The 19,700-nt window shown below is 37.9% G+C and overlaps 1 protein-coding gene across 16 annotated transcripts in view; it reads right to left on the reverse strand.

The window, feature by feature from the left end:
• Positions 1-19,700, reverse strand: part of CSNK1G1 (casein kinase 1 gamma 1) — a 177,668-nt gene that overhangs the window by 143,320 nt on the left and 14,648 nt on the right. The window lies entirely within an intron of this gene.

Raw genomic sequence — 19,700 nt, forward strand, 5'->3', positions numbered from 1 at the left:
AGTAGTCTCTGACTGGGAAATAAACCCTCAATTGAAAACCCAGTGAAAATACTAAAAAGAGAGGTACCTGGGTGGCTCAGTCGTTAAGCGTCTGCCTTAGGCTTGGTTCATGATCCCAGGGTCCTGGGATGGAGCCCGGCATGGGGCTCCCTGCTTGGCGGGAAGCCTGCTTCTCACTCTCCCACTCCCCCTGCTTGTGTTCCCTCTCTCCCTGTGTCTCTCTGTGTCAAATAAATAAAATCTTAAAAAAAAAGAAAATACTAAAAAGATAATGTTTGAGAGAAGCAGAGGAGAAAATGCCTCCCAATCACCTCAAGGAGAAAAAGGGCTGCTGTGTATTCAGTATCATTATATTAAAGAGACATAAAATAATAATAATAATAATAATAATAATAAAGTAAGAGATATGCATATTGGCTTCACTTTAAAATTTTAAAAGCGATAAGCAAGAAGGGTGTTTCTTTAAAGCCAAGAAAAGCAAAATGGGAAAAGAAACAATTGGCAGGGGCACCTGGGTGGCTCAGTCGTTAAGCGTCTGCCTTCAGCTAAGGTCATGGTCCCGGGGTCCTGGGATTGAGCCCCGCGTCGGGCTCCCTGCTCCGCGGGAAGCCTGCTTCTCCCTCTCCCACTCCCCCTGTTTGTGTTCCCTCTCTTGCTGTGTCTCTCTCTGTCAAATAAATAAATAAAATCTTTTTTTTTTTTAAAGATTTTATTTATTTATTTGACAGAGACAGAGATAGCGAGAGCAGGAACACAAGCAGCGGGAGTGGGAGAGGGAAAAGCAGGTTTCCTGCCGAGCGGCGAGCCCAATGTGGGACTCGATCCCAGGACCCCGGGATCATGACCTGAGCCGAAGGCAGACGCTTAACGACTGAGCCACCCAGGCGCCCAATAAATAAAATCTTTAAAAAAAAAAAAAAAAAAAACAATTGGTAGGCTCACTACAAAGAAGCAAACAAAAAACAACTAAAACTCTGTATTTTAGCATTGCTTTGTGAAGCTTTCATTAAAACCAAGCCTTTTCTAGTAGCTTGCTCAGAAGTCAAACATACACACGCCTACAGGATTCCCATGTCTCTGGGCCAAATTCAGTTATCAAGACAGTGTAGTAAAACACATAATTTTGTACATTTGGCTGCATAAAAGTCCATGTCTAAAACAATGCTTTATAATTCTAGAACAGAAAAAATGCTGTTACTCTGAAGATAAATGAGTTTCACTTGACCCTTTTCCTTTTTTAGCACCTGTTAATAATCATAAATCACTTTAATCAGTTACATAAAATCTTCAGTCTTAAACACTAAAGGACAATATCTGATATTTATAAAATTCCTAGGGTTAATGTGACATTAAAACAAAAAATGAAAAACTTCCTTTTAATGAATATTCCAAGATTAAATTATTAACATATTGATCTTCAGATTGTTTTCTCTTCCCCAACTATCTTTCATACCTACCCTAACCTTTCTTTTTTGTAATTAGCAGATCTTGTTCCACCTTTTTATCTATTCATGCCCCTACCAACCACAATTCTGTCTAACCAAGTACTTCTAAAATATATACATATAGGGCGCCTGGGTGGCTCAGTTGGTTAAGCGACTGCCTTCGGCTCAGGTCAAGATCCTGGAGTCCCAGGATGGAGTCCTGCATCGGGCTCCCTGCTCGGCAGGAAGTCTGCTTCTCCCTCTGACCTTACCCCCTCTCATGTGCTCGCTCTTTCTCATTCTCTCTCTCAAATAAATAAATAAAATCTTTAAAAATAAAAAAATAAAAAAATAAAAATAAAATATATATATAAATATATGCAGATATATATGCCAAACTGTATGCATAGATATAAATATCTTAAAGTATAACAATCCCTCATTAGGCTAATCATTAGGAAATTATGTCTTCAACAGATGAATCTGCTAGAAAATAGGAAGTTTAACCTTTTAAATCCTAAACCTAAGTTTAGACATGTATACTTTACAATTAAATAGAAGCCACTGCAAAAATAACCAATGGTCCTAGCCAATTCAAAAAGAAATAAAATCTAAATATTGGAAAGGAAGGGAAAAAAAGGCAAGTGATAATAATTTTAGAGCATATTCTCACATACAGACTCTTATGCAGTCAAACACATGACATTATGTGAATTTAACCTTTTTGATAACTGAGAACAACCACTGTATTCTTCTATGAAAAATTATGTCATCCAGCTCTAATGAAGTGTGTAAGGTCAAATGCTTTTACTATACTAAATGGTCCCAGGCCACTAAGTTTTAAGACTATGTATTTTTCTTTTTCTGTATCAAAAGTCACTTCTTCCAACTGGTGTGTTCAGTTCTAGCAGCACCTTTAATTTGCTATGAGCTATAACCAAACTCATTAGTAAAGTTAGATGACTTAGGAAAGTCAAGCAAGTATACTCCTAGAAGCTTCAAAAGTATACTCTGAAGAAAAACATGAATTTTAGGACTCAGACTTTTAATAATACAGACTTTCTAGCTTACACTCAAGTTCTCAGTTCTGCATATATGATATCCCTAGGAAAACAAAACTACAAGACTTTCTATGGGTATAAGATTGGATAGAGGCACCTAGCTGGCTCAGTAGGTGGAGCATCTGATTCTTGATCTCAGGGTCGTGAGTTTGAGCCTCACACTAGGTGTAGATATTATTTACAAATTTTTTTAACAGAAAAACTGTGATTGGATAAACAAGGGCCACTTCATTTCATAATTAAGTCAAATAGAGCAGATTCAGGAGCAGTGAGTAAAGACATGATTTGTGTACTGAAAATCATCATTGTTCCTTAATTCATAAGAAATTGCCTTATGTTTAGAAAGGACAGACTAATTTGAACATCAGTTCAACTAACGTTTTTAAGTTATGAATTGTAATATTTTAAAAACATTAAAGCAAGGGAAAAATACTATTTTATGTGCTCAAATACAAACAACCAAGTTAATAAAAAATAATTTTTTTTAAAAGATTTATTTATTTGAGACAGAGAGAGCACGCAATGGGGGGAGAAGCAGACAGAGAGAATCTTCAAGCAGACTCCCCACTGAGCACGGAGATCAACTGGGGACTCAATCTTAGGACCCATAAGATCACACCTGAGCCGAAACCAAGAGTTGGACACTTAGCCAGCTGAGCCACCCAGGTGCCCTAATAAAAAATAATTTTTTTTAAAGATTTTATTTATTTACTTTAGAGAGACAGAGAGAGCATGAGCAGGGGAAGCAGCAGAGGGAAAGGGACAAGCAGACTTTGCACTGAGCACACAGCCCGACCCGGGGCTTGATCTCATGACCATGACATCATGACCTGAGCCAAATCAAGAGTCCAAAGCTTAACCAACCGAGCCATCCAGGCACCCCCCAAAATAATTTCTAATCAAAAGTCCTTTAAGGGCGCCTGGGTGGCTCAGTCATTTAGCTTCTGCCTTCAGCTCAGGTCATGATCCCAGGGTCCTGGGATCGAGCTCCACATCGGGCTCCCTGCTCTGAGGGAGGCCTGCTTCTCCCTCTCCCACTCCCCCTGTTTGTGTTCCCTCTCTCACTGTGTCTGTCTCTGTCAAATAAATAAATAAAATCTTAAAAAAAAAAAAAAGAGTCCTTTGGGTACATTCCTAGTACAAATAAACAGGAAGAATCTATAATCAAAATGTCAAATATAAATGCCTCTAAAGCAATTTGCTCTTTGTTAGATTAGCCATTGACTACGACTCCGATTCCACCAATTATTTTCTTGACAAACTATATTCCAAAGATGTTTTCCAGCCTTTGATGGAGATGATTCTTAGTAGCTATAAGCCAACAACCTTCACATAACAATTGTGCCACATCAAAACTCAAGGTGGATTCATCAGCACTCTACCAAGTCTTATACACATGACTATGTAAACCAGAAAAAACAGGTTCTTTGCAATTTTCATTGCCATCTAACATTTCAGAAATTAATACAATATTGATGTGGCTCAAACTGTACCAATTTATTTTTACATAAATTTTATTTTACTTTTTACTTTACACTTAGTTTCTAAATATATACAATATCCAGGGGCGCCTGGGTGGCTCAGTCATTAAGCATCTGCCTTCAGCTCAGGTCATGATCCCAGAGTCCTGAGATCGAGCCCCCAACTGGGCTCCCTGCTTCGCGGGAAGCCTGCTTCTCCCTCTCCCACTCCCCCTGCTTGTGTTCCTGCTCTATCTCTCTCAAATGAATAAAATCTTTTAAAAAATAAATAAAATAAATAAATATATACAATATCCAAAGGCTACAAAGCACTGTGTTATATTACACATATGTAGTACACATTAAAGATGTTATACAAAAATAATATTTTTCACCTATAAAAATGGTAAAGATTAAAAAAAAAAAAAAAAGTCTTATTACCAATGTTATCCAAGTCCAAAGAAATACACTCTCATGCCTTGCTGAAAGGACTGTACCACCTCTCTGGAAGACCATCTGATAAAATGTTCACTTACTGAATCGTGAGGAATAAATAATAATGCTCATCTATTAAACCCTAAGGAAATGAGTGTCCTAGAGAAATAACAAAAAAGTTTATTTCAGTGGTGACTAAAATAACATAATAAAAAAAAAGTTTATTTCAGGATTCATAGCAGCACATATCTGAAATAACCTCAAAAACAATAAAGGTGTAAATAATTTATGTGTTCTATAGCCATTAAGTAACTATCTGAATCAATATAATTTTAATATTAAGGATCAACTGGACTCAATATTTAGCTCTCCCCCCAAATAAAAAAATACTTAGGGGCACCTGGGTGGCTCAGTTGGTTGGGCGGCTGCCTTCAGCTCAGGTCGTGATCCTGGAGTCCTGGGATCAAGTCCCCGCATCGGGGTCCCTGCTCAGCGGGGAGCCTGGTTCTCCCTCTGACCCTCCCCCTCTCATGTACTCTCTCTCTCTCGCTCATTCTCGCTCTCTCAAATAAATAAATATTTTTAAAAAATAAAAAAATACTTGATGGTTCTGAATAACCAACTCAATACCTTAATATATTTTAGTACCAAAAGAAAATTAATGCAAGAAAACCAAAGGCACACACTCTTTTGAACAAAGGCACACACTCTTTTGAATATAGAAGAACACCTCATAAACAGGAAGTGAATGTAAAAATTGAACCAAAGGCTAAAAATTCTGAATTCTAATCATATATAAGCCAGTGACCGAAGTTAATACTTCTAAACCTGCTCAACCATAAATTGAGACTTATTCAAAAGTAAGTCATAAAATATTGGGAAAAGAAGAATTAAAACTTAAATTTTTTAACCAAAGAAAAAGAGTTCATTGTCCTAACCTGCTCCACATTAAGACAAATCCCAATGGCCCTGAAATCAGTACTGATAAGTTTGACAACTTAGAAAGATTTAAAATATGATTAGTAACTGGACTGTGGTATTTTAATACCAAGGATATAAACCTTAGTTTAATCAGAGCTGAGTGCATAAAGAGGTCCTAAGAAGAAGGCTACAGCACACCCTTACCTACAAAATGATTAAAAATGTGAAGTTTAAGAAAAAAAGATTAATACTTAAGTATTTATACAATATATAAAACTGCTTATTATTTATCATACATTAAAATATATTGTCATAACATTTAATTTATATTAAATACAGTAAAAATGTAGATATACTTCATGAAATACAATTTGTGTTTAATCGTTCTCAAATATTTCTACAGTAAATACTTAGCTCCTACTTTAACCATATTAGTCCTTACTTCATTCAACAATCATCTTGGTGGGATGCCTGGGTGGCTCAGTTGGTTAAGAATCTGCCTTCAGCTCAGGTCATGATCCCAGGGTCCTGGGATTGAGTCCCATATTGGGCTCCTTGCTCAGCAAGGAGCCTGCTTCTCCCTCTGACTGCCCCTCCCCCTCCTTGTGCTTGTGCACTCTCTCTGACAAATAAAATGATAAAATTAAAAAACAACAACAACAATCATCTCGGTTACATACCCATTTTTTAGATATTAACATTTTCATCGTTTATTACCTGAAAAAGGAATATTATGACACTCATTTAGTAAGTTATACTGAATATGCTGAATTAAAAGGAACAATTCAGGTATTTTTTAGCTTGAAAAGTTTCATTTGGTTCTTTCTTATATCCATTTCTTCCCTCAGTATTTTCATATCTGCCTTTAAATCCTTCAACTTTTTACTAAATGTTTTTAAAGACCTCATGTACTAATTCTATCATCTCAGCACTTCTAGGTTTGTTTCTATTGACTGATTTTTCTTCTAGTTATAGATTACACTTTCCTACCCATTTGCATACCTAATTAACAAAATTCAGGATAGTGTTTCCTAGAAGGTCAGAAAAGAAAGGGGCACATAAGAACCTTCTTAGGTACTGGTAATGTTCTATTTCTTTACTTGAGTGATGCGTACGCAGTGTTCACTTTTAGTCTTTAAACTATACATGACCCTTTATATAGCAAATCCTTTATGTAGTCCTTGAAAAAATATAAAAAATTAAGTTGGATGCTTTGAAGAGATTCAGTAGGAAAACTAAAAACGGCAGGGAGCAGAGGAAGAACATCAACAAAAATGGCAGAGTAGGGAACTCCAGGGCTCCATCCCTCCACAAAAACAAGCAACTAATAATCTGGAAAAATTGTCAGAATCAACTTTTGTAGAACTTTGGAATCTAATCAAAAACTCACAACAACCAAGGGAAGGCTTAGCAAAGAAAGAAGCCACTACATTGTAATTAAAGAGTGTTGGGGGGGGCACCTGGGTGGCTCAGTTAGGCGTCTGCCTTCAGCTCAGGTTATGATCCCAGGGTGCTGGGACTGAGTTCCGCATCGGGCTCCCTGCTCAGCGGGGAGTCTGCTTCTCCCTCTGCCCCTCCCCCCTGCTCATGCTCTCTCTCTCTCTCTCTCAAAAAGTAAATAAAATCTTAAAAAAAAAAAGTGTTGTGGGGCTTTAAATTCCCTGCCTATCATCCCCTACTCCCTAGTTCAGCAGGGCAGTGAGGATGGAGGCTATACTCCTGGTACAGGCTGATAGTCCCAAGGGAGCAATACAAACCTTAGTCTCCAAGAACTGTGATTGAATGTTACGGCCTGACTGGCAGCTTCCTGGAGGACTGGCACAAGGACTTTGCCTTTGTTCTGCCTGACTTGGAGCACTCCCAAGGCAAGCAGCCTGGCGTAAGAGAAAACAGTTAGGGAAGGGAGAGACTAAAAAAGGAGGTAGGGAGGGAGAAATGGGATTTGTAAGCTCTCAGACATAAAAAGGAATGTAGAAGGATATATATATGCTGGACACATGCACAGAAAAGGCCTAAGAAGACCCTAAATTTTCACCCCTAGCTCACCGTCCGGCTCCACACAAACAGGTAGTGAAGGATAAGGCAGGGTTGTAAATAGCTTGGTTTAATGTTGAAGAAATATCCAAACACAAAACCATTTAGTCAAAACTGAGAATTATTTTCTTTTTTGGGCTACAGGTATTCAAGGAAATTTGGTCAAAACACTAGTTGACTACTAAGCTAATGAAACATAGACTTCAAGGATCACACATGACCAAGAATACAAACTTTACAAAAACAGTTTAGAAAAGACACAAAACAAACAACAAAACAAACAATAACAACCCACAACAAGCACTGACAAAAATCCCTGGAGAGGGGAGGATATCTGATGTCTAGAGTTGCTCCACAATAATATTCAAAATGTCTAGTTTTCAACAAAAAATTATGAGGCATGCAAAGAAAAAAGTCTGGCTCATTCACAGGAAAAAAAGAAATATAGAGAATGTCCCTGAGGAAACCCAGGCAAAGGAAACCAGAAAGAATGAAAAGAAACAAACAAAAAAAGTATCTCACCAAGTAGAAAACATCCGTAAAGAAATATAAATCATAAAGAAGAATCAAATGGAGGGGGAGGGTCAAAAGAAAAAGAATCAAATTGAAATTCTGGACCTCAAAAGTACAGTAACTGAAAGACACCTGGGTGGCTCAGTCGGTTAAGGGTCTGCCTTCAGCTCAGGTCATGAGCCCAGGATCCTGGAATCAAGTCCTGCATCGGGCTCCTTGCTCAGCAGGGAACCTGCTTCTCCCTCTGCCTGCCACTCCCCCTGCTTGTGCTCTCTCTCTCTCTTTGACAAATAAGTTTTTTTTTAAAAAGTACAGTAACTGAAATTAAAATTAACTAAATGGTTCAATAGCAGATCTGAGCAGGAAAGAAAAAAAAATCAACAAACCTGAATATAGGTCAATTAAGATTAGCCAGTCTGAGGAACAGGATAAGAAAAAAGTGAACAGAACCTAACAAATCCGTGGGACACCACCTAGTGTACCACCATAAGACATAATAGGAATCCCAGGGCAAGAGGAAAGGGGTAGAAAGAGTATTTGAAGAAATAATGGCTGTAAATTTCCCAAATTTGATGAAAAACATGAATTTATACATCCAAGCAGCTCAACTAACTCCAAGCAGCATGAACTTAAAAGGATCAACACCTGGCAGAGTATACTTAAATTTTCAAAATACAAAGAATCTTGAAAACAGAAAGAGAAAAGCAATTGATGATATACATGAGACCCTCCATATGATTAATAGCCGATTTCTCATCTCAAATCATGGAGGCCAGAGATGCCAGGGTAGCTCAACTGGTGGAACATGTGACTCCTCATCTAGGAGTTGTTTTTTGTTGTTGTTTTTTTTTTAAGATTTCTATTTTTTATTAGAGAGAGAGAGTGCAAGCAGGGGGAGTGGCAGGAAGAGGGAGAGGGAGAAGCAGACTCCCCGCCCAGCAGGGAGCCCGACTCGGGACTCGATCCCAGGACCCTGGAATCATGACCTGGGCCGAAGGCAGACTCTCAACCGACTGAGCACCCAGGCGCCCCTGATCTAGGAGTTGTGAGCTCAAGCCCCATGTTGGGTGTGGAGATCACTTAAAAATAAAATCTTTCAAAAAAAGAAATCATGGAGTCCAGAAAGCAGTGGGATAACTTATTTCAAGTGCTGAAAGAAAGTTAACCGAAAATTCTATATCCAGCAAAACATTTCTTCAAAAATGAAAGAAAAATTAAAGATATTCCCAGAAAAACAAAAGGTAAAGGTTTCATCACTAGAAGAGCTGCTCTACAAGAAATTTAAAAGAGGATTCTTTAGGCTGAAACGAAAGGGTACTTGATGGTACCTTCACAATCATACAAAGAAATATAGAGTAAGGATAGCTACATAAGTACGTATACAAACCAGTATTATTGTATCAGTGGTTTTTTACTCTGTTTTGGCTTCTACGATTTGAAAGAAAAATGCCTAAAGTAATAATATGTGTTTTTAACTAAATACCTATTTAATGGGAACACAGTGTATAAAGACGTAATTCTAACAATAAGAAAATGGGGAGGCAGCAGAGCTATACAGGAGCAAACTTTTTGTATACCTGCTAAAACTGAGCTGGTAGTCAAGTTCAAATTTGATTGTCCTGAGATTGAGATGTTAACTGTAAGCCCCAGAGTGATATTAAGGAAAAAACCTTTAAATATACAAAAAAAGAAACAAGAGAATAAAGCAGTATACTAGACAAAACTAGTTAAAAATGAAGGCAGTGATAAAGGACCTGAGAAACAAAAAATATATATATAAAGCAGAAAATACCAAAATAGCAGAAATAAGTCCTAAATAGCAGAAATAACTCCTTCCTTTTGAGTTACTTTAAATATAAATGGGTTAAATTCTCCAATTAAAAGGTAGAGATTGGTATAATGGATTAAGAACAATCCAACTAAATGCTGTTTACAAGACACTCAATTTATATCAAAAGACACAACAGTTAAAAGTAAAAGGATGAGGGCGCCTGGGTGGCTCAGTTCGTTAAGCGACTGCTTTCGGCTCAGGTCATGATCCTGGAGTCCCTGGATCGAGTCCCGCATCGGGCTCCCTGCTTGGCAGGGGGCCTGCTTCTCCCTCTGACCCTCCCCCCTCTCATGTGCTCGCTCTCTCTCATTCTCTCTGTCTCAAATAAATAAATAAAATCTTTAAAAAAAAAAAAAGTAAACGGTTGAGCCAACAGACACATGAAAAAGTGCTCAACAGGGGCGCCTGGGTGGCTCAGTTGGTTAAGCGACTGCCTTCGGCTCAGGTCATGATCCTGGAGTCCCGGGATCGAGTCCCGCATCGGGCTCTCTGCGCAGCGGGGAGTCTGCCTCTCTCTCTGACCCTCCACCCTCTCACGCTCTCTATCTCATTCTCTCTCTCAAATAAATAAATAAAATCTTTAAAAAAAAAAAAACAGTGCTCAACATCGCTTGCATCAGGGAAAACCAAATCAAAACCTCAATGACATACCACCTCACACCAGTCAGAATGGCTAAAATTAACAAGTCAAGAAACGACAGATGTTGGCGGGGATGCGGAGAAAGGAGAGCCCTCCTACACTGTTAGTGGGAATGCAAGCTGGTGCAGCCACTCTGGAAAACAGTATGGAGGTTCCTCAAAAAGTTGAAAATAGAGCTACCCTACGACCCAGCAATTGCACTACTGGGTATTTATCCCAAAGATACAAATGTAGGGATCCGAAGGGGTACATGTACCCCGATGTTTATAGCAGCAATGTCCACAATAGCCAAACTATGGAAAGAGCCAAGATGTCCATCTACAGATGAATGGATAAAGAAGATGTGGTCTGTATATACAACGGAATATTATGCAGCCATCAAAAAACCCTGAAATCTCGCATTTGCAATGACGTGGATGGAACTAGAGGGTATTATGCAAAGCGAAATAAGTCAATCAGAGAAAGACATGTATCATACTATCTCATTGTTATGAGGAATTGTTAATCTCAGGAAACAAACTGAGGGTTGCTGGAGTGGTGAGGGGTGGGAGGGATGGGATGGCTGGGTGATAGACACTGGGGAGGGTATGTGCTATGGTGAGCACTGTGAATTGTTGAATCACAGACCTGTACCTCTGAAACAAATAATACATTATATGTTTAAAAAAAAAAAGGTAGTAGGAAGGGAAAAATGAAGGGGGGGAAATCGGAGGGGGAGACGAACCATGAGAGACAAGGGACTCTGAGAAACAAACTGAGGGTTCTAGAGGAGAGAGGGGTGGAGGGATGGGTTAGCCTGGTGTTGGGTATTAAAGAGGGCATGTATTGAATGGAGCACTGGGTGTTATACGCAAACAGTGAATCATGGAACACAACATCAAAAACTAATGAGGTAATGTATGGTGATTAACATACAATAAAATTTTTTTAAAAAGGTAAACATTTAAAAAATTGACATAAAAAAAAAAGGTAAAAGTACGAAAACAGACCTGGCAATTACAAACATGCCTAACAACAGAGTTACAAAATATAGGAAGCAAAAACTGACAAAACTGAAGGGAGAAATTGACAATTCTACCATAACAATTAGAGACTTCCACACTCCACTTTCAACAATCAGACAGAAGGTAAATAAGGAAATAGAGTATTTGCACAATACTATATATAAACCAATTAGCCCTAACAGACATATATAGAACACTCCACTCAACAAAGCAGAATACGTATTTTTCTCAAGTGCATATGGAACATTCTCCAGGAGAGATAATATATTAGAACACAAAACAATTCTCAATAAATTTTAAAAGACTGAAATCATATAAAGTATCATTTATGATAAAAGAATGAAACTAGGTATCAATTAACAGAAGAAAAATTGGAAAACCTATAAATAGTAAAAACTGAACAATATAATCTTAAACACCCAATGGTTCAAAGAAGAAATCACCAAAAAAAAGGAAAAAAAAAAAATCACAAGAAAAATTAGAAAATACCCTGAGACAAATTAAAACAAAAATACAACATATCAAAACTTATAGTGAAAGCAGTGCTAAGAGGTAAATTTATAGATATAAATGCTACATTAAACAAGAAGATCTCAAATTGATACTCTAAAGTTTATACCTTAAAGAATTTACACCTCAAAGAACTAGAAAAAGAACAAGCTAAATCCAAAGCTAACAGAAGAAAAGACATAATAAAGATTAAGGTGAAGATAAAACAGAAAACAACAGACTCAAACAAAAGCAAAAGTGAGTTCTTTGAAAAGATCAACAAAATTGGCACTTTTAGTCAGACTGACCAAGAAAAAAAGAAGACTCAAAGTACTAACTTCATAGATGAAAGAGGGGACAATGCTACAGACCTTAAAAATAGAAGGGATTATTAAAAGGAAACTACGAGTAATTGTACACCAACAAATCAGATATCCTAGATGAAATGGACATGGTCCTATAAACACAGAAAGTACCAAAATTATTCCAGAAGAAATAGAAATCTGATCAGACCTGCAACAAGTAAAGACTGAATCACTAGTCAAACTTCCCACCCAGAAAAGTCCAGGACTACATGACTTCACTGGTAAATTCTACCAAACATTAAAAAAATAATTAACAATCCTTCTCAAACTCTCCCAAAATCCAGAAAATACTTTCTAACTCATTTGGTGAAGCCAGGATTACCTTGATACCAAAGCCAGATAAAAACATTCCAAGAAAATTATAGACCAATATAGATGTAAAAATCCTCAACAAAATACTAGCAAATGTAGTCCAACAACATATTAAGAGGATTACACATTATGACAAACAGCTTTATCCCAGGTGGGTCAACTATAAAAATCAATCAATATAATACACCCATTAACAGAATGAAGGAGAAAATCCATATGATCATCAATGTTGATGCAAAAAAAAAAAAGAAGAACGCAGGGTGCCTGGATGGCTCAACTGCTTAAGCGACTGCCTTCGGCTCAAATCATGATCCCAGGGTCCTGGGATCGAGTCCCACATTGGGCTCCCCCTGCTCTGCAGGGAGCCTGCTTCTCCCTCTCCCTCTGTCTGCCACTCCCCCTGCTTGTGCTCTCTCTGTCAAATAAATAAATAAATAATCTTAAAAAAAAAAAAAAGAGTTCAACCTTTGATTTCGGCTCAGGTCATGGTCCCATGGTTGTGAGATTGAGCCCCACATGGAACTCTGTGCTCAGCAGGGAGTCTGCTTGAGATTCTCTCCCTCTGCCCCTCCCTCTGCTTGCCCTCACACTCTCTCTCACTCAAATAAATAGATCTTTAAGAAAAATGCATTTGACAAAATTCTATCATGATAAAAACACTCAAACTAGGAATAGAAAAGAACTTCTTCAACATAATAAAAAATGTTTATGAAAACCCCACAGTTAGCATACTGAATGGTGACTAGAGACTAAAAGCTTTCCCCCTGGATAAGGAACAAGACCAGAATGCTCTCATCTGCCACCCCTATTCAACAATGTACTGGACATTCTAGCCAGAACAATTAGGAAAAAAAATAAATAAATTTTTAAAGGAAAGAAAAAGCCATCCAAATTGGCAAAAAGAATAAAATTATCACTATTCACAGAGGACATGATCCTATATAAGAAAACCTAAAGAATATATACACAAAAATTATTAGAGGTAATAAATTCAGCACAAAAATCAGTTGTATTACTATATACCAACAATGAATAATGTGAAAATGAAATAAAGAATACAATTCCATTTATTATTGCATCAAGAAAATGATATACTTAGGAATAAATTTATCTAAGAAGGTATAAGCATTGTACACTGAAAACTAGGGGGAAAAATGCTGAAAGAAATGAAAGAAGACCAAAATAAATGGAAAGATCCTGTTGTCCACAGTTTGGAAGACTTAATATTGCTATGGTAGTACAACTAAAAGCAACCTACAGATTCAATGCAATCCCTGCCAAAATCCCAATGGCCTTTTTTTACAGAAATGGAAAAGCTGTTCCTAAAATTCATGTACAGATTGCCAGTTTTTGCTCTGACATGCAGAGATCATGGAATCTTGGTTCCTGTTCTTTACAACAAGAAAACTGAAAAACAAAACCTTTTCTTAGATCCACCAGAGATCTGAGGTCACTGGGTAAATCACTGTCCTGAGAACTGGAGAGAAAAGAGGATAGGGAGAATCAAAGCTTATTAGAAGCAAAAGCCTAGGACCATAAGCCCATTGCTGGAGACATTATTTCTTTCACCACCATACACACAAGGAAAGAGTAGGATGAAATATTTAAAGTGGTGAAAGCAAAAAACCAATGACGTAGAAATCTCTACCAGTGAAATTATCCTTCAACAGCGGAGGAGGAATAAAGGCTTTCTCAAACAACAATAGAGGGGATTTGTCACCAGTAGACCTGTTTTGCAAAAAATATCAAAAAAAGTTCTTCAGAAAGATGACATAGATCAAAATCTTGGATCTAGATAAAGACGACCATTTGAGAAGGAGTACATGAAGGTAAAATAAAATCCTTTTTCTTCTTTTTCTTAATAGATCTAATAGATATAACAATAGCAACAATTTATCAGGTGACTATAGCTTGGATAAATGAGTCACAAAAATCTTATGAGACAGGAATGACGAACTGGGATCCTGTTTTAAGATACCTGCACAAACCATAAAGCAATCTAATGTTATTTGGAAATGGACTTAGATTAGTTATAAATGTGTAACACAAACCATACAGCAACCACTAAAAACATTTTAAAATTCATATGCAATTGCAAGGGACAACAAACAGCCAAAAGACAATTTTGGAAAATCTTGAAAAATAAAACTGGAGGGCTTATACTTTCTGATTTTAAAATTACCACAAAACTATAATAATCAAAACAGTGTGGTACTGGCATTAAGACAGACATACAGATCAACAGAATAAAAGAGTCCAGAAATAAGCCCATAAGCCTATAAGGAACTGATTTTCAACAAGAACGCCAAGAGCATTCACTGGGGAAAGAACAGACAAATAATACTGAGACAACTGGATACCCACATGCAAAAGAATGGAGTTAGACCTTAACCTCACAATGTATACAACTCAAAATAGATCAAAGACCTAAATATAAGAGCTAAAAGTATCACCCTCTTAGAAGATATACAAATGGCCAATAAGCACACAAAATGATGCTCAACATCATTAATGACTAAGGAAATGCAAACCAAAACTACAAGATACCACTTCATACCTAGTAGCAAGGCTATACTCAAAAAAAAAAAAAAAAAAAAGGAAAATAACTGTTGACAAGGATGTGGAGAAACTGGAATCCTTGTGCACCGCTGATGGGGATGTAAAATGATACAGCAGTTGTAAAAACCGTATGATTGATTCCTCGAAAGAGTTAAACACAGAATCGCCATATAATCCAGCAATTCTACTTCTGAGTTCACGTCCAAACAAGTGAAAACAGGAATTTAGGTATTTGTACACCCATGTTCAATAGCATTTAGTTGGGGAAGACGAAAAAGTCTGGTGATAGTGGTGATGGTCGCACAACAATGTGAATGTACTTACCGCCACAGAACTGTACACTTAATAATGGTTAAAATGGAAATTTTTATGTACATTTGCCACAATTTATTTTTATTTTTAAAGTTTTTTTAAAGATTTATTTATTTGAGAGAGAGAGAGCAAACGAGTGAGCAGGGAAGGGGCAAAGGGGGATGGAAAGAGAAACCCAAGCAGATTCTGGGCTGAGCGTGGAGCCCAATGTGGGGCTTGATCTCACAACCAAGAGTCAGACATTTAACTGACTGTGCCACCTAGGTGTCCCAAGATTTTATTTTTAAGTAATCTCTACAGCCAACATGGGGTTTGAACTTACAACCTCAAAATCAAGAGTTGCATGCTCCACTGACTGAACCAGCTAGGTGCCCCGTCACATTTTTTTTTTTTTTAAAGCAAGTAAAGGTTTCCAAAGAAGACATCCAGATGGCTAACAGACACATGAAAAGATGCTCAACATCACTCCTCATTAGGAAAATATAAATCAAAACCATGGTGAGATACCACCTCACACCTGTCAGAATGGCTAAAATTAACAACAGAGGAAACAACAGGTGTTGGCAAGGATGCAGAGAAAGGGGAACCCTCCTGCACTGTTGGTGGAAATGCAAACTGATGGCAGTCACTGTGGACAACAGTATGGAGGTTTCTCAAAAAGTTAAAGACAGAACTACCCTATGACCCAGCAACTGCAATACTAGGTATTTATCCAAAGGACATAAAAATGCTAATTTGAAGGGGCACATGCACCTCAGTGTTTATAGCAGCTATCAACAATAGTCAAATTATGGAAAGGCCCAAATGTCCATTGACTGATGAATGGATAAAGAAGATATGGTATGCGCACATGCACGCGTGCATGCACACACACTGGAATATTACTAAGCCATCAAAAAGAATGAAATCTTGGGGCGCCTGGGTGGCTCAGTTGGTTAAGCAACTGCCTTCGGCTCAGGTCATGATCCTGGAGTCCCAGGATCGAGTCCCACATCGGGCTCCCTGCTCAGTGGGGAGTCTGCTTCTCCCTCTGACCCTCCCCCCTCTCATGCTGTCTCTCATTCTCTCAAATATATAAATAAAATCTTAAAAAAAAAAAAATGAAATCTTGCCATTTGCAACAACATGGATGGAACTAGAGTGTATTATGCTAAGCGAAAAAAGTCAAAGACAAATACCATAGGATTTCACTCTATGTGGAATTTAAGAAACAAGACAGATAAACATAGGGGAAGGGAGGGAAAAATAAAATAAGATAAAAACAGACAGGGAGGCAAACCATAAGAGACTACAGTTAAGAGAACAAACTGGGTTGCTGGAGGGGAGGTGGGTGGAGGATGGGCTAAATGGGGGATGGGCATTAAGGAGGGCACTTTTCGAGACGAGCACTAGGTGTTATATGTAAGTGATGAATCACTAAATTCTACTCCTAAAACCAATACTGCACTATATGTTAACTAAATTGAATTTAAATTAAAAAAACAAAAGTAAAGGAAGAAAAGGAACCATGTTAATCTGTGCAGTAATCACTTGGAAATATGGCAGCTTGAGGTGAGCTACATTTAGTGAACATATACTTAAAATGTGAAATCTGACCAATTATAAACAAATATATTGAAAACTTTCTATCAAATTAAAAGAAAAATGGGTAAAGAACTTGAATAGACATTTCACCAAAAAAAGACATGCAAATGGCCAATAAAGCACAAGAAAAGATGCTCAACATCATTAGTCATTAAGGAAATGCAAATCAAAATACAGGATGCCCCTTACACCCACTAGGGTGGCTGTAATGAACAAACAAAACAGGTATAAAATAACAGATATTGGTGAGAATGTAGAAAAATTAAAACCCTTGAACATTGCTGGTGAGAATCTAAAATGGTGCAGCCAAGGTGCCTGGGTGGCTCAGTCAGTTGGGTGTCCAACTCTTTTGATTTCAGCTTGGGTCATGGTCTCAGGGTTGTGGAATCAAGACCTGCCTTGGGCTCCACACTCAGCAGTGAGTCTGATTCAGATTCTCTCTCTCCTTCCCTCTGACCCTCATGCACCCGTGCACAAGAGCTCTCTCTAAATAAATAAAATAAAATCTTTAAAAAAAAAAAAAGGTGCATTTTACTCAAAAAGTAAAATATAGGGGGCCTGGTTGGCCCGTACAGCATGCAACTCTTGATCTCAAGGTCATGAGTTCAAGTCTCATGCTGGGTATAGAGATTACAAAAATAAATTAAAAATAAACTTAAAAAAGAAAAAAAGTTAAATGTGGGCTCCTGGGTGGCTCAGTCGTTAAGCGTCTGCCTTCGGCTCAGGTCATGATCCCAGAGTCCTGGGATCGAGCCCCGCATCGGGCTCCCTGCTTCGCAGGCAGCCTGCTTCTCCCTCTCCCACTCCCCCTGCTTGTGTTCCCTCTCTCGCTGTGTCTCTCTCTGTCAAAAAATAAATAAAAAATCTTTAAAAAAAAAAAAGTTAAGGGCGCCTGGGTGGCTCAGTTGGTTAAGCGACTGCCTTCGGCTCAGGTCATGATCCCGGAGTCCTGGGATCGAGTCCCGCATCGGGCTCCCTGCTCAGCAGGGAGTCTGCTTCTCCCTCTGACCCTCCTCCCTCTCCTGCTCTCTCTGTCTCTCATTCTCTCTCTCAAATATAAATAAAATCTTAAAAAAAAAAAAAAAAAAAAGTTAAATGTAAAATTACGACATGACCCAGCAATTCCATTCCTAGTTACATACCCAAAAAAACTAAAAACCTATATTCGAACAAAAACTTGTATATGAAGGTTCATAGAAGCACTATTTACAATAATCAAAAGATGGAAACAACCAATAATGCCTATGAATTGACAAATGGAAATGTGGTATAACTACACAGTAGAATATTTTTCAGCCTTAAAAAAAAATGAAGTAATGATACATACTACAACATGAATGGACCTAGAAAACATTATGCTAAGTGAAAAAAGCAGACACAAAATATCATATGTTATATAATTTCATTTATATGACATATCCAGAAAAGATAAATCAGAGAGATAGAAAGCAGATTAGTGTTCTCCAGGGGCTGTGGAGAAAGAGGAACAAGAAGGAACTGCTTAGTAGGTTTTGGGTTTTTCCTCTGGGGATGATGAAAATGTTTTGGAACTAGATAAAGCTTATACATGCAAAATACCATGAATGTACCAAATGCCACAAATTATACACTTCAAAATACTTAATTTTATGTCATCTGAATTTTACCTCAATAAGTAAAATAAGAGGGTACTAGAAATGATAACGTCTTATGAAAACAATTACCCAAACACGTCAAGTTATTTTACTACTTACTGCCTCCCAACTAAAACAAAATAACACTGAAATATTTCTTTTTTTTTTTTTTTAGTTTATTTTTTTTTTTTAGCAATCTCTACACCCAATGTGGGGCTCAAACTCATGATCCCAAGATCAAGAGTCCCATGCTCTTCTGACTGAGCCAGCCAATGAACCCAACACTGAAATTTTTCTTAAACCTTTTTAAGATTAAGTGCTGATTTGAAGGTCACATGCACTCCAAAGTTTCTAACAGCACTATCAACAATAGCCAAATTATGGAGAGAGCCCAAATGTCCACTGACAGATGAATGGATAAAGAAGATGTAGTATACATATAGAATGGAATATTACTGAGCCATCAAAAAGAATGAAATCTTGCCATCTGCAACAATGTGGGTGGAACTAGAGTGTATTATGCTAAGCGAAATAGGTCAGAGAACAAATATCATGATTTCACTCGTATGTGGAATTTAAGAAACAAAACAAATGAACACAGGGGAAGGGAAGGAAAAAGCAGATACAAACAGGGAGGCAAACCATAAGAGACTCTATAGTTAAGAGAACAAACTGAGGGTTGCTGGAGAGCAGGTGGGTGGGGGATGGGCTAAATGGGTAATGGGTATTAAGGAGGGCACTTGTTGGGATGAGCACTGTGTGTTACACATAAGTTACGAATCACTAAACTCTACTCCTGAAACCAATACTACACGGTATGTTAACCAACTTGAATTTAAATTAAAAAAAAAAAAAAAAGCCCACACCATTTTTTTTTTTTAAGATTTTATTTATTTATTTGAGAGAGAGAATGAGAAAGAGAGAGCATGAGAGGGGGGAGGGTCAGAGGGAGAAGCAGACTCCCTGCCGAGCAGGGAGCCCGATGCGGGACTCGATCCCGGGACTCCAGGATCATGACCTGAGCCGAAGGCAGTCGCTTAACCAACTGAGCCACCCAGGCGCCCAAGCCCACACCATTTAAGATTAAGATGCTCCTAACAGGGGCGCCTGGGTGGCTCAGTCCGTTAAGCAGCTGCCTTTGGC

The sequence above is a fragment of the Mirounga leonina genome, unplaced genomic scaffold (genome assembly GCF_011800145.1).
Source record: "Mirounga leonina isolate KUSES-001 unplaced genomic scaffold, KU_Mleo_1.0 Mir_91, whole genome shotgun sequence".
NCBI classification, from domain to species: Eukaryota; Metazoa; Chordata; class Mammalia; order Carnivora; family Phocidae; genus Mirounga; species Mirounga leonina.